The 12,545-nt window shown below is 41.6% G+C and overlaps 1 protein-coding gene across 5 annotated transcripts in view; it reads left to right on the top strand.

Moving 5' to 3' along the window:
* The window catches only part of ZBTB20 (zinc finger and BTB domain containing 20), a 554,111-nt gene that overhangs the window by 96,899 nt on the left and 444,667 nt on the right, over nt 1-12,545 (top strand). For 4 of the 5 annotated variants that reach the window (XM_054163730.1, XM_054163732.1, XM_054163729.1 and 1 more), the window contains one exon: nt 6,495-6,553. The gene's annotated coding sequence lies outside the window, so the exon portion shown is untranslated. The remainder of the gene's footprint in view (nt 1-6,494; nt 6,554-12,545) is intronic. The other variant, XM_054163728.1, reaches the window with a different exon arrangement.

Below are 12,545 nucleotides of genomic sequence, written 5' to 3'. Positions count from 1 at the left end.
TGTAGACAGGTGGATGTTGGTCTCTTCTCCCAGGCAGCCAGTACCAGAACAAGAGGACACAGTCTCTGGCTGCACCAGGGGAGGTTTAGGCTGGATGTTAGGAAGAAGTTCTATACAGAGAGAGTGATTGCCCATTGGAATGGGCTGCCCGTGGAGGTGGTGGAGTCACCATCATTGGAGTTGTGCGGGAGGAGGCTTGATGGGGTGCTTGGTGCCATGGGTTAGTTGTTTAGGTGGTTTTGGATTGGTTGATGGGTTGGATGCGATGATCTCAAAGGTCTCTTCCAACCTGGTTTATTTATATTATTGTATTCTATTGTATTCTATTCAAATGTCACCTCATAACAAAGACAGACTCCTCCATCCCTGGTCACTGGCATCACAAAGTAGAAACAAGAGGTGACACTTTAGTCCAAAAAAAAATCATTATCATCTTGAAAATCCAATTCCCTCAGAGCAATGGAGAATGAGGAAGGGAAGTGAGAGATGACAATTCTCCCTTCTCTCCAGAGACTCTGCATCCCCACAGATTGGCTCCTGTGCAACGCTTAACTCCTTGATGCCTCATCTCTTGTGATCTCTTCCCTGGCAGAAACTTCTTCCCATTTAAAACTCAGAACAGGAGCCAAGTAAATAAAAATAAATAAATAACGCTCAATGCCTATAAAAAGTACACAGACTAACCTGCTTAATTATTAACAGGTAAACACAACAAATTCTGAATTATTTACTTAATCTTTTTCAGCTACAAACCTCAGACTTTTAGAGCATGAAATACATGCTTTAATTTAGGACACAAACCAGACATTTTAGAAGGCTGGGGACTTTTTTCCTCTCTTTTTTTTTTTTTTTTTTTTGGGAGGTGGGGCTGTTTTGAAGAATACATATTTCTTATCAACCCCAAAGTACCTTCCTCTCGCTGAACCCTGGTGGAATTTTAAATACAGATATAAAACTTTTAGTATAAAGCTCCTGTATTCATGTGTTTGCTAGTGAATGAGTCGGCTGTTTCTGACGTGCAACCGAGAGAGAGATTTCTGAGTGCCCTCTCTGTTTCTGTACATCTGCGAGGAAGACACTAGGTTCAGAGGGAGAATCTGGTGAAGGCTCCAGTCAGAAGTTCTACAATGAAGGATAAAATAGTCCCAGGTGTAATCTAAATCTGCCCTCCTCTAGCTTGGATCCAATCTGCATAGTCCTATCACTACCTGACATCCTAAAAAGTCCCTCAGCAGGTTTCTTGTAGGCTCCCTTCAGATAGAATAGAATAGAATAGAATAGAATAGAATAGAATAGAATAGAATAGAATAGAATAGAATAGAATAGAATAGAATAGAATAGAATAACCCAGGTTGGAAGAGACCTTCAAGATCATCACGTCCAACCCATCAACCAATCCAACCCACCTAAACAACTAAACCATGGCACCAAGCACGCCATCAAGTCTCCTCCTGAACACCCCCAATGATGGTGACTCCACCACCTCCCCAGGCAGCCCATTCCAATGGGCATCACTCTCTCTGTATAGAACTTCTTCCTAACAGCCAGCCTAAACCTCCCCTGGTGCAGCCTGAGACTCTTGTTTGGTGCTGGTTGCCTGGGAGAAGAGACCAACCCCCACCTGGCTACAACCTCCCTTCAGGTAGTTGTAGAGAGCAATAAGGTCTCCCCTGAGCCTCCTCTTCTCCAGGCTAAGCAACCCCAGCTCCCTCAGTCTCTCCTCATATGGCTTGTGTTCCAAACCCCTCACCAACTTTGTTGCCCTTCTCTAGACTCGTTCCAGCAAGTCAACATCCTTCCTAAACTGAGGGGCCCAGAACTGGATACAGGACTCAAAGTGCAGCCTAACCAGTGCAGTGTACAGGGGCAGAATGACCTCCCTGCTCCTGCTGGCCACACTGTTCTTGATGCAGGCCAGGATGCCATTGGCCCTCTTGGCTGCCTGGGCACATTGCAGGCTCATGTTCAGCCTACCATCGACCAGTAAAGATACTGGAAGGCTTCAACAAGGTCTCCTCAGAGCCTTCTCTTCTCCAGACTGAACAACCCCAACTCTCTCAGTCTGCCTTCATAATCTTCTTCTTCTTCTGGTTCTGGAAGTCGTGTCCTGGAAATGAGAGGGTTTCTGTCGCCAAGCCTGCCAGATCAGACTTTTCCAGAAGCATTAAAATCACACCCAAGCTTTTTTTAAAATTATTTTTCCAAAAGAGCCTTGCAGCAGGATTTGCTAAGGACATACTTTACCCAATGGTTGTGCCAGGTTGCCTGAATCTCACAAAAGGCCAAGAGATTTACTGGCTGTCTCCCGGTGAATCATTCATTATCTGCAACCCTTTTGGCTTCTATATTCGTAGCATTAATCAACAGTGATTATTTTCCTCCACTCGCTACCAGAGTTTAGTCTGTATGATGTCTGTGTTTGGAAGGAATTGAACTGGAGAGATGCTAAAATAATACATCTTGCTGTTTGCATTTTGTCCTGTGAATATAGAGTCTTAAAAGGAGAAGATCCTCACAGTTATCATCCTATAATATTTTCTCCCCTCTGGGTGAAAGCTCCATAACCTTGAGCGGAAATGTAAATAAAACTGACAAGTTCTTTACATATTCTTGAATGGAATGTATTTATCTGGGTTTCACTTAATCTGATGATAGTTCACTGAGTAGAGTGGGTTTTTTTTTTTCTCATCAGGAGCAAATGTCAAAAGGCCATGCAGCTTATAAGGCATTAACATAAGGAAATGAACAAGTACATATAGTTCTGTCTTGATGGCATTCAAACAGCAGCACAGTGTGCTGGTGTTACTGCACAAGCAACTGGCATAGCAAAAGAGGCATTTTTAATTTAGAACTGCTTGTTACCCATTTGTGTCTTTCTTTCTTCCATGGTAGACCGTGTTCTGGTTCGATGTTTTTCAAAGCAGAGTTACTAAGTGTACCTAATTTGTTTCAGTTAGTTTTTCTAGGAAGTTACCGTGATGTACACTGGGTCTCTCTGAGTATTGTGATGTATTTTAAGACTTTGAGGTCAGTCAGCCTATTGTCAGCCTATGCAGTAAAGTATTCACTTTTGCTTAGTATATTTCAAGTGGACCAAAAGAGGTTTCCTGAGCTATGTGCATACTTTTCCACTTCATTGATACCGTGTAGACGTGTCAGATTTCCTGGCTATTTCCTGATATTATAGCATATGAACCACTGATAAGCTCTTGGAAGGGACCTTAAGGATCATCTAGTTCAAACTCCCTCACCATAGGCAGGGACACCTTTCAGTAGACCATGTTGCTCAAGGCCTCATCCAACCTGGCTTTGTACACCTCCAGAAGGGAGTACCTGCAACCTCCCTGGCCAACCTGTTGTGCTGTCTCACTGTAAAGAATTTCTTCCTAATACCCAGTCTAAATCTACCCTCTTCAAATTTAAAGCCATTGATCCTTATCCTATCACTACAAGCCTTTGTAAAAAGTCCCTCTCTAAGTTTCTTGGAAGGCACTTTCAGGTGCTGGAAGGCTGCTGTAAGGCATCCCTGGTGAGGGCTTTGGAGCACAAGCCCTAAGAGGAGAGGCTGAGGGAGCTGGGGTTGCTTAGCCTGGAGAAGAGGAGGCTCAGGGGAGACCTTACTACTCTCTACAGCTACCTGAAGGGAGGTTGTAGACAGGCCAGGGCTGGTCTCTTCTCCCAGGCAACCAGCACCAGAACAAGAGGACACAGTCTCAAGCTGTGCCAGGGGAAGTTTAGACTGGATGTTAGGAAGAAATTCTTCATAGAGAGAGTGATTGCCCATTGGAATGTGCTGCCCAGGGAGGTGGTGAAGTCGCCATCACTGGAGCTGTTTTGGAGGAGACTTGATGGGGTACTTGGTGCCATGGTTTAGTTGATTAGATGGTGTTGGATGATAGGTTGAACGTGATGATCTCAAAGGTCTCTTCCAACCTGGTCTCATCTATTCTATTCTATTCTATTCTATTCTATTCTATTCTATTCTATTCTATTCTATTCTATTCTATTCACAATTCTTCTTTTTCTTCAATTAAATGTAAACATGGAGGTTGGAATTGAAAACAAAATATGTTTTGCATATAGTACACTCTAGGAGCTGTCTTGGTCCAACAAATGACCATCTGAAGTGTAAGGCTTGGTTAATTTAAATTCCATATAAAAACAGTTTTTAAAACTAGGTGGCAGAAATGTTGCCATTAATTAAGCTCAAGCATTCAAACACTTTGGAAGGATCAGTGAATGACTGTGAAAAACAAAGAGTAGTAGCCATAACAATTATGCAGAGTTTTGTATAGACTTTTCTGGCAGGATTCAGAGGATAGCTGTGTACATCACGGGGACTTGTACAAAGGTTAAAATGCCAGTAGACCAGAGAAACAAGACCTGAGACTTTTGACTGGGATTTTATCCTTCACAGACCTTGAGGACATAATGTCTCAGCACCACCACGAGTCTGACTAATCAGAGATTTTGAAGTAGGAAATGCTTACTTTCACCTTACGTTTTCAGCTTCTAGTCTCTTCCAGGCTCTCCAGCACCACCCTCTCTTTACTGGGCTCCCTTCAGCAGAGCCATCTCCTGCTGCAGCATGTAGTGTGCCAGCAAGTACAGAGTAGTTCAGTTGTTAGATGAGTTAGCCGTTAGGCAGACAGCGCAGTTTCAGACCTAATGGTATCGCTTAAATCAAACATATCCTCGTGCAATACATCCAGCAGCATTTAAAGGTCAAAATCCTATCCTCATTACTCAATATTTTAGGCCTTCTGTTTTGCTTTCTTCATTGTGTGTGCAGAACTGACAGACTATTCCAGACCGTGGTTGTGTAATGCTGGAAAATGCTAACAGCTGCTGTCCAGTGTGTGTCTATTCAGGCAACTGCAGACCTTATGATAGCTGAAGCACACACTGCCCAGCCTTCATTCAAGCAAAACAAACTTTCATCTCTGAGAAGAGTGGAAGCTACCATTGAACAAACTGTGCTGCTTAGGCTCAGGACTGATCCGTGTAGGCTGGGGGATCGCCACAGGGAAATTTCCACAAATGCTAAACCTGAGGCACTGTTGGATGGTGAGAATCAGAGATAAAAAGCACCCAGAAAACAAGAGAAAGGCTGCAGACAAGAGAAGCAATTCTGAGTGTGTCTCTGAGAAGGCAGCAGAGGCAACTGTAGTAGCCAGGAACTGTTGGGTAGCTGAGCTTGGAAATCCTGAGCCCGAAACCCTGTTGGTCTTTCATCTTTTTTATTTGAGAAAACAAAACATTGTGTCCTTTGCTTCCAAATCAGCAAATCTCCACAGAGCAGTTCTTTCTGTTAAATAGGTAACAGGTCACAGGTCCCTTAACAGATAAAAAAAATCATCTGAGCTTTGAGAAGGCAAGTAAGTGCAACTGAATCAGTTCTGCAGGGTGACACAGGGGTCAACATCTTAGTGACTGAAATGTCTTTATGGCTGACTTTGAAAACTCCTCACCAGCAGAGAATTAAAGAATACCAGTAGGTTTAGTTAGTCCAGTTCTGCCATACTTGAGCTGGCATTGGCTTTAGACAAAGATTCTTAGGTGGAAAGTCAGCACTTGAGGTGCTTGAAAGGATCTCACTGCTTCTGCAAGGAAGAAGAAAAGCCTGGCAGGAGTGGATTGGGGCATTTTCATCAAAGCAAATATCTTATAAAGGGATTGGGAAATTATGCCAATCAGGTCCTTAAATCATATTCTGAATTGGTGGAAGGAAAGTGCCCAAGTCTCATTTTTAGACTTCAAAATTCTTATTGTTTCCTCAGCTGTTTGGCAGCCAGTTCTGAACATTGTGGTAATTAGTAATTCCCAGGTATATGGTACTCAATCTGATTTTAGATCCCTTTTTTTTCCCCCCCAAAATACAGCCTATAGTTTTTCTGCCATTTTAGTCATTGAAGCCATTTATAACTGAAAGATGCCAAGACACAATTTTTCATTAAATAAAAGTATAATAAAAAAATATATATAAAGAACCTCTTTGAAGGTGACTTGCAGGTAATAGTTACCTGTAACTTTCTCCACAAATGCATTTGGATGGCAAACATAAGTGGCAGAACTTTGCTTGTGACACCCATTGATTTTTTTATCTCTGACAGCAATGAAACTACACTTAGTGAAGAAATCAAGATCTTTTTTTTTTCTAAGTATGGAGCCTTAGAAATTGCTCCCTATTAGTTTGGTGTTCAGCTGTGTAACTCTTCCCTCTGAAGGATGTGCATAAGATGGCATTTTTGGATACTAGTATGTGGAACTTACTTATCCATCACCTGTGTACTAAACGTGAATGTGTAGGACTTTGTTTTGTCTGCTTTCAGATAGCTGCATGTATATGTACATATATATATATATATTTATATATATACACACAGTATTCCACCCACTGAATGCCTAGCTGTTTGCCTGGTATGAAGACCCAAAGTGTTGTCTGTGCAGCTCTCTAAACATAAGCTTTCTTTTGTTTTGTTTTGTCTTTACAGCAGCATAAGAAAGAAGTGTTGAGAGCTGCTCTTAACCCTTTTGGAGTACAAGTCAAAAGGTAAAAAACCAAATGCTAGCATTTGGGTTGCTGAATGTGTTGTTATTGTGATTGTTTGGAAAGTCTATTTCCTCATCCCATTTGATCTGAGATTTCCCACAGGAGAAAAGCAGGGATATGGTAAGATGACTCAAAACATGATTAGACCTATTTAACAGCACCAGCATATCTGGGCATAAATTACACAGGTAAGTTACAACTGGTAAACTGCAATTATCTCTTTTACTTAATATGAAAACATTGGTGTTAAGAGTCAGTGGGACTTTCAGTAGGGTTTAATATTGCTAAGGATTTAATGATTTTTGTCTCACTATAACTTGATAGTTTTTATGATATATAAAGTGGTTTTGTTTTTCAAATTACAATAAGACAAATCCTGTAGCTCTTTTCTCAGGCAAGAGTCCCTCAATGGGAGTTTTGCCTGAGTGAGAACTGAATGAGGTCTAAATAATTAGCAATTAAAATATTCAGTTATTGTGCTACTGTATATAACAAAGCACTGGAGGTATTAAAAATTGCTAATCTCCTCCTTATTAAAATGTTAACTGCTAAACATAATACAGTTTTGCATTTTCTATCATTCATTTTTGCAGTTCATTAGTAGAGGTGAAATGTTTGTGACAAATAGTCATTTGAACTTTTAAGGGATTGACTTTGTTTTCTTGGCAGGTTAGGTAATTTTTCTGAGTAAGTTAATTTACAAGTGGAAATATTTGTGGAAGCTGAAGATTTTAGTTGAAAACTAGATCATGCACAGAGAGTCATTTCTGATAGAGCATTCCTGAGTATTTGCAGAAGAAACCAGATGGTAAGCTACTCATCTAGGAGACAGAACCAGGCAATTTGGGTGTCTGGTTTATATACATTCCTATCAGCGGCTTCTTGTCACAAACTCCAGTAGCAGGTTAAGGATTGTCTGCAGAGTTTACTGGTCAAACAATATTCAGTGAGACACTGGAATGTGAACAGTGTAGCAACAGGTTGAGAAGCAAAGTTGGTGAAATTGTTTAGTTGTGCACCCAGCTTGGTTAATTAGTACATGAGCTGTTTCTTACAGAATCCATAGAATCAATAAGGTTGGAAAAGACCTCAGAGATCTTCAAGTCCAACCTATCACCCAACACCTCCTGACGATTAAACCATGGCACCAAGTGCCACATCCAATCCCCTCTTGAACACTTCCAGAGATGGTGACTCCACCACCTCCCTGGGCAGCCCATTCCAATGGCCAATCTCTCTTTCTATGAAGAATTTCTTCCTAACATCCAGCCTAAACCTCCCCTGGCACAGCTTGAGACTGTGTCCTCTTGTTCTGGTGCTGGTTGCCGGGGAGAAGAGACCAACCCCCACCTGGCTACAACCTCTCTTCAAGGAGTTGTAGAGAGCAATAAGGTCTCCCCTGAGCCTCCTCTTCTCCAGGCTAAGCAACCCCAGCTCTCTCAGCCTCTCCTCATAGAGCTCCAGACCTCTCAATAAGTTATTACAAGGGTCAGGCTGTGCTCTCATCCTACTTCACTGCACAAAAGAATTACGGAGTAAGATGCATCTTGTGTCTCCTTCCTCATCACATAGCAGCAGCAGCAGGATGTGTGGAGAGGGAGAATGGTATTTGATGAATAAGAAAGGCACAGTAAGTGAAGGTGATGACTGGTAGAGGAAGAAGGTGAAGGATGTTGGAATAATCACCTACAGGATTCCCCTACCTTGGACAGTTTTAACTCTCAGCTTGACAGGGTGCTGCGCCACCCCATTTAAACTATACTATTACCTAGAAAGGCTAAAACAGATGATTCTTGGGGTCCCTTCCAACACAGCATTCTGTGATTCCGTGATTTTGGGACAGGTGAATTTCCCAAGGGAAGGCAACTCCCTCAATACTGTTTCTCCCATAGTCACTCCCCGGAGTAGATTTTGTTACTTATTAGACCTAAAGATTTTTTTCTCCCACTAACCTTTCTGAAGAGCCATTCTACATCCAGGCATTTAATTGTGGCATCTAATGTTGTTGGCAATTCAGGCCATGATTCCTGCAAGGATTTACACGTGTATTTCACTTACAGCATTATGAGTAATCCTGTTGAAGTAGATGAGATTAATTGCAGGACATAAAGCTAAGCATGTATATTAGTCTTTGTAGTAAAAGATGTGTAGTTGTGTTTGTTTATTTCCAGTGTGGGAAATAGCTTTTGAAAGCATATAGAGATACACAGGATTCTCCACCCATTTTGTGGCAATTAAAGAGGAGGTGGGTGGTAATAAAATCAAACAAGATTTTTCTGCTTGTTCCCCAAATCCACAATTTTGTCAGGTTTCAACTGCAAGGTGTGAAAAAGAATAGGCTGCTATCATTTTCCTTTTTTACCATGCACAGTTAAACCTCCAGCTAGAATGAGGTGATCATATAATTTATTGTAGAGGAGGGAAGAGGACAGAAATCAAACAGGAATGCCTGTGTACTTGTGTGGACTCTTGTTTATAATTTCATTGGATTGGTGCACACCTCAGACATTTTATTTAGTGATAAGATATGCAAATTGTTCTGGAGCCAGCAGCAATACTTTTACCTGAATGTCAAAACTGACAGAGATTTTTAAATCAACCCTCAACAACAACTTGTGTTTTAAGGCAACTCTTCCTCGAGGTACGACCACCGACTGCAGGTGAGTAAGCACAGAGTTGGGTTCCAACTTCCTTTCACACTATTTTCCTCCTTCACTTTTTTGCCTCCATGGAGGACCAGGGTTACATGTAAATACTGGGTGTAACTATAGGCAACAGTGCAGAGGAGCTATAAATGAATGTGGAAGTGTGTGTAAAGCACAGGAAGGCAAGTTGAAAGTGGGGAGATTTCAACATTATATTTACCAAAGAAGGTATCTTCTGGTTTTCTAGATGCTTAAAGCACACCTTCCATGGCTGTGAAGGTATGGAAAGGGAAAACTCTTTGTTTTAACTGTTTTCTCTGTGGTTTTAGTTTTATTGAATTTCTGTCCTTAAATTGAATTGTGGTAGTAGAAGCCTGTGGATACAGTGGGAAGTTTGAACTCTAGCTGGACCTTCAGACTGAGAGCTGATATACCTCACGGCTCTGGATGTGTAGATGCTACACACAGTCATGGGAGAAAAGGGTGTTGTGGAAAATACAGCTGGGGATTTAAGTGTTAGATGTGTTTGTTTTCTGAATCCTTGTTCAAGTCAGTGTCCTCTGCCTATAAAGTAATATTCCTGTTTATTTTCCCCAGATTCAGTTCCTTCTCTTCCTTTCATGGGTGTGTGCATGTAACTATGTCTTCCATCTGAAGTTTTCCTAGGGGTTCTTTCCTTTTTTATTGTTGTTTATTTGTTTGGATTTTGTTTGTTTGTTTGTTTTTTTTAAGGTTTGTGTACCTATTAGCCACAAAGATGTCTGTGCTGAGAGCATTAACAAAGAGAATAGACTAGACTAGACTAGACTAGAATAGAATAGAATAGAATTAACCAGGTTGGAAGAGACCTTTGAGATCATCGAGTCCAACCTATCACCCAACACCATCTAAATCAACTATACCATGGCACCATCCAGTCTCCTCTTAAACACCTCCAGTGATGGTGACTCCACCACCTCCCTGGGCTGCACATTCCAATGGCCAATCACTCTTTCTATGAAGAACTTCTTCCTAGCATCCAGCCTAAGAGAAACAACTTAAGTGTTCTTGTATTTGTGCATGGGCATGTGTGTGTGTGAGAGAGAGCTGTGGTTAGGCAGGTTAGGAGAGATTCTTATTTAGTTCTGATTCCATGTTTAGTTGTGTTTGTTGTTCTGGCTGTCTGCATTCTCTTACATCACTTGGTTAGTGTGTCCTAATAAATCCTCCTGTATGACAGGTTAAAATGTCTGGTTGGTTTCTTTAGTTGGTACCAGTCTCTTACAAGTGGGGTTTTGCTTTTGTTTTCCTACAAAATGAGAAGGATTGATGGGTGTTCATGATTAGAAAGGTATGAGCTATGTAAGTTCCATAATACATGCATGTGGACCTGGGTCCCATAGATTCCAGGATCTTCAGAAAGACCCTGTGGAAAAGGACTTCTAACATTCTCAAGGCTTGCTGCTAGGCCACTGCAGAATATTCTGTTTGCAACAAAGAATTCTAGGAGCTATTTTGGTGTTGTGGATACTTAAGTCCTACCCACTCAAACTGAGACACCTCAAAATAATCAAAGTAAATTAATAATCCCCACACAGAGGAAAGCATTTCACAGGGTGAGTTTATTGAAAGGAAAAAAAAATTGCTTTTCTCTTGCTAAGTGGTTCCTTTCAAGGTCTTCTTAAACAAGCAGAAAGTGCTTTTATTGGAAAACAAAAAAGAAAGCTGAATCTTTGATAGCCATTTCTTGTGTGGCTGATGAAGTTAAATCATTGAAAGCCAGAAAAAATCAGGTGAAATTTGATTTTCCAAGCTGAAGTCCAGGCAGTAGTGTATTCCCTCTCTGCAAAATCCTGACTGAGGCAGCAGTGAGAGAAATACAGTGGGTGTTGCAGTATGCTCACCTTAATGCACTACTTCAAAGGAATTTGAATGATTTAAAAGGATTTTAACAGAATTTCTGGAGCTTGGTGTGGACTGCAGGGGTGAAAGTACCAATGGACAGGCAACAACCATGATGACTTTTATTTTCCCCTGACTGAGGGATACTCATGGTTTAGTCTTCCACCTAAAAGGCATTCTAACCACCTGCTCCACTCCTGACTCCATGGATGCAGCCATCAACATTGATACTTCCCAGATGCCATTAGAGTTGTTTGTTTGCTGCTCTACCAGGGAGTAATTGCTGATAGCTGATAGCAGTAACCTTACTAATCTTACCAAAATGTATGCATACATATTTGATGATGTTGGAGTCTGTCATACTCTTTCACAGTATCACCAAGGTTGGAAGAGACCTCAAGGATCATCGAGTCACCACAGACCTCATGACTAGACCATGGCACCAAGTGCCACGTCCAATCCCCTCTTGAACACCTCCAGGGATGGTGACTCCTCCACCTCCCTGGGCAGCCCATTCCCATTTCAGTGCATGTCTGCCTTATGTGCAAACTCCAGGAGGGAAAACTCGGCTTCTTTCTCACGCTGATGTTAAATTTGCTGGGTTTCCTGCGCTGAATTTGATTCCAGGCATCCAGCAGCATTCCAGAGGGAGAGGCAACCAGCATCTCAGCCTGCATTGCTACTGCTCTACTTGTCATGAATAATAGCCCACTGGGCTAGTTAATCATCACACTAACTTTTTCCTGTTCCTTCAGAGCTGATTGCTGCCCAGGAGACATGGGTTACTGCAGTCTTGCTGCCAATGCAAGTTCAGTGTTGTGCATGCCTGTGTGTTGGTATTTACCTGTATGTGTATGCATTTTGTTGTTCAGCTGATGGTCTTGTAAAACTGACAATGTAAGGCCAGTGTGCCTGTGTTTCTACATAAAAGGTAAAAGTAGGTGATCTAATTACCTCCCTCTTTTATCAGTTTTGAAAATGAATGTGAAAGAATTGGTCACTTTAGCCAGCACCCTGGCACAACAGGTTTCTTCATTCAGCACTTTAGGAAGTGAAATTTCAGGCTGGTAAAACTCTGTTTGCAGGAGCATGTGTTGGAATTGTGTGGCTAGTAATTCATGTTGATTTGCCAGAGGCCATGATCTACTCTGTGAAGAAGACAACATCCCTGTCCAATGAGAGTGAGAAATTATGGGCAAGGAATAGATGTCAGTGAAGTATTTTCTGATTTAGAAGAATGTATTTAGCAGATGAAGGTTTTGCTCAGATGTATGGAGCTGTAGTGATTGCCAGGGTGGAAGCCAAGAAGAAACTTGCCTTTCAGTCATTCTGATTTTCTTCTTCATATTAAGTGCATATAATCTTGTAATATCTGGAGGGTGCAGCACGGGTGACACTTGGCATTTTTGCCACATGGAACAAAATTTGGTATTAAATTCTTTCTTCTGTGCCAGCGAGCCAGTTTA

The sequence above is a fragment of the Dryobates pubescens genome, chromosome 8 (genome assembly GCF_014839835.1).
Source record: "Dryobates pubescens isolate bDryPub1 chromosome 8, bDryPub1.pri, whole genome shotgun sequence".
Taxonomy (NCBI): domain Eukaryota; kingdom Metazoa; phylum Chordata; class Aves; order Piciformes; family Picidae; genus Dryobates; species Dryobates pubescens.
The sequence above is the reverse complement of the archived record's forward strand: the minus strand, read 5'-3'. Positions and strand labels throughout refer to the sequence as shown.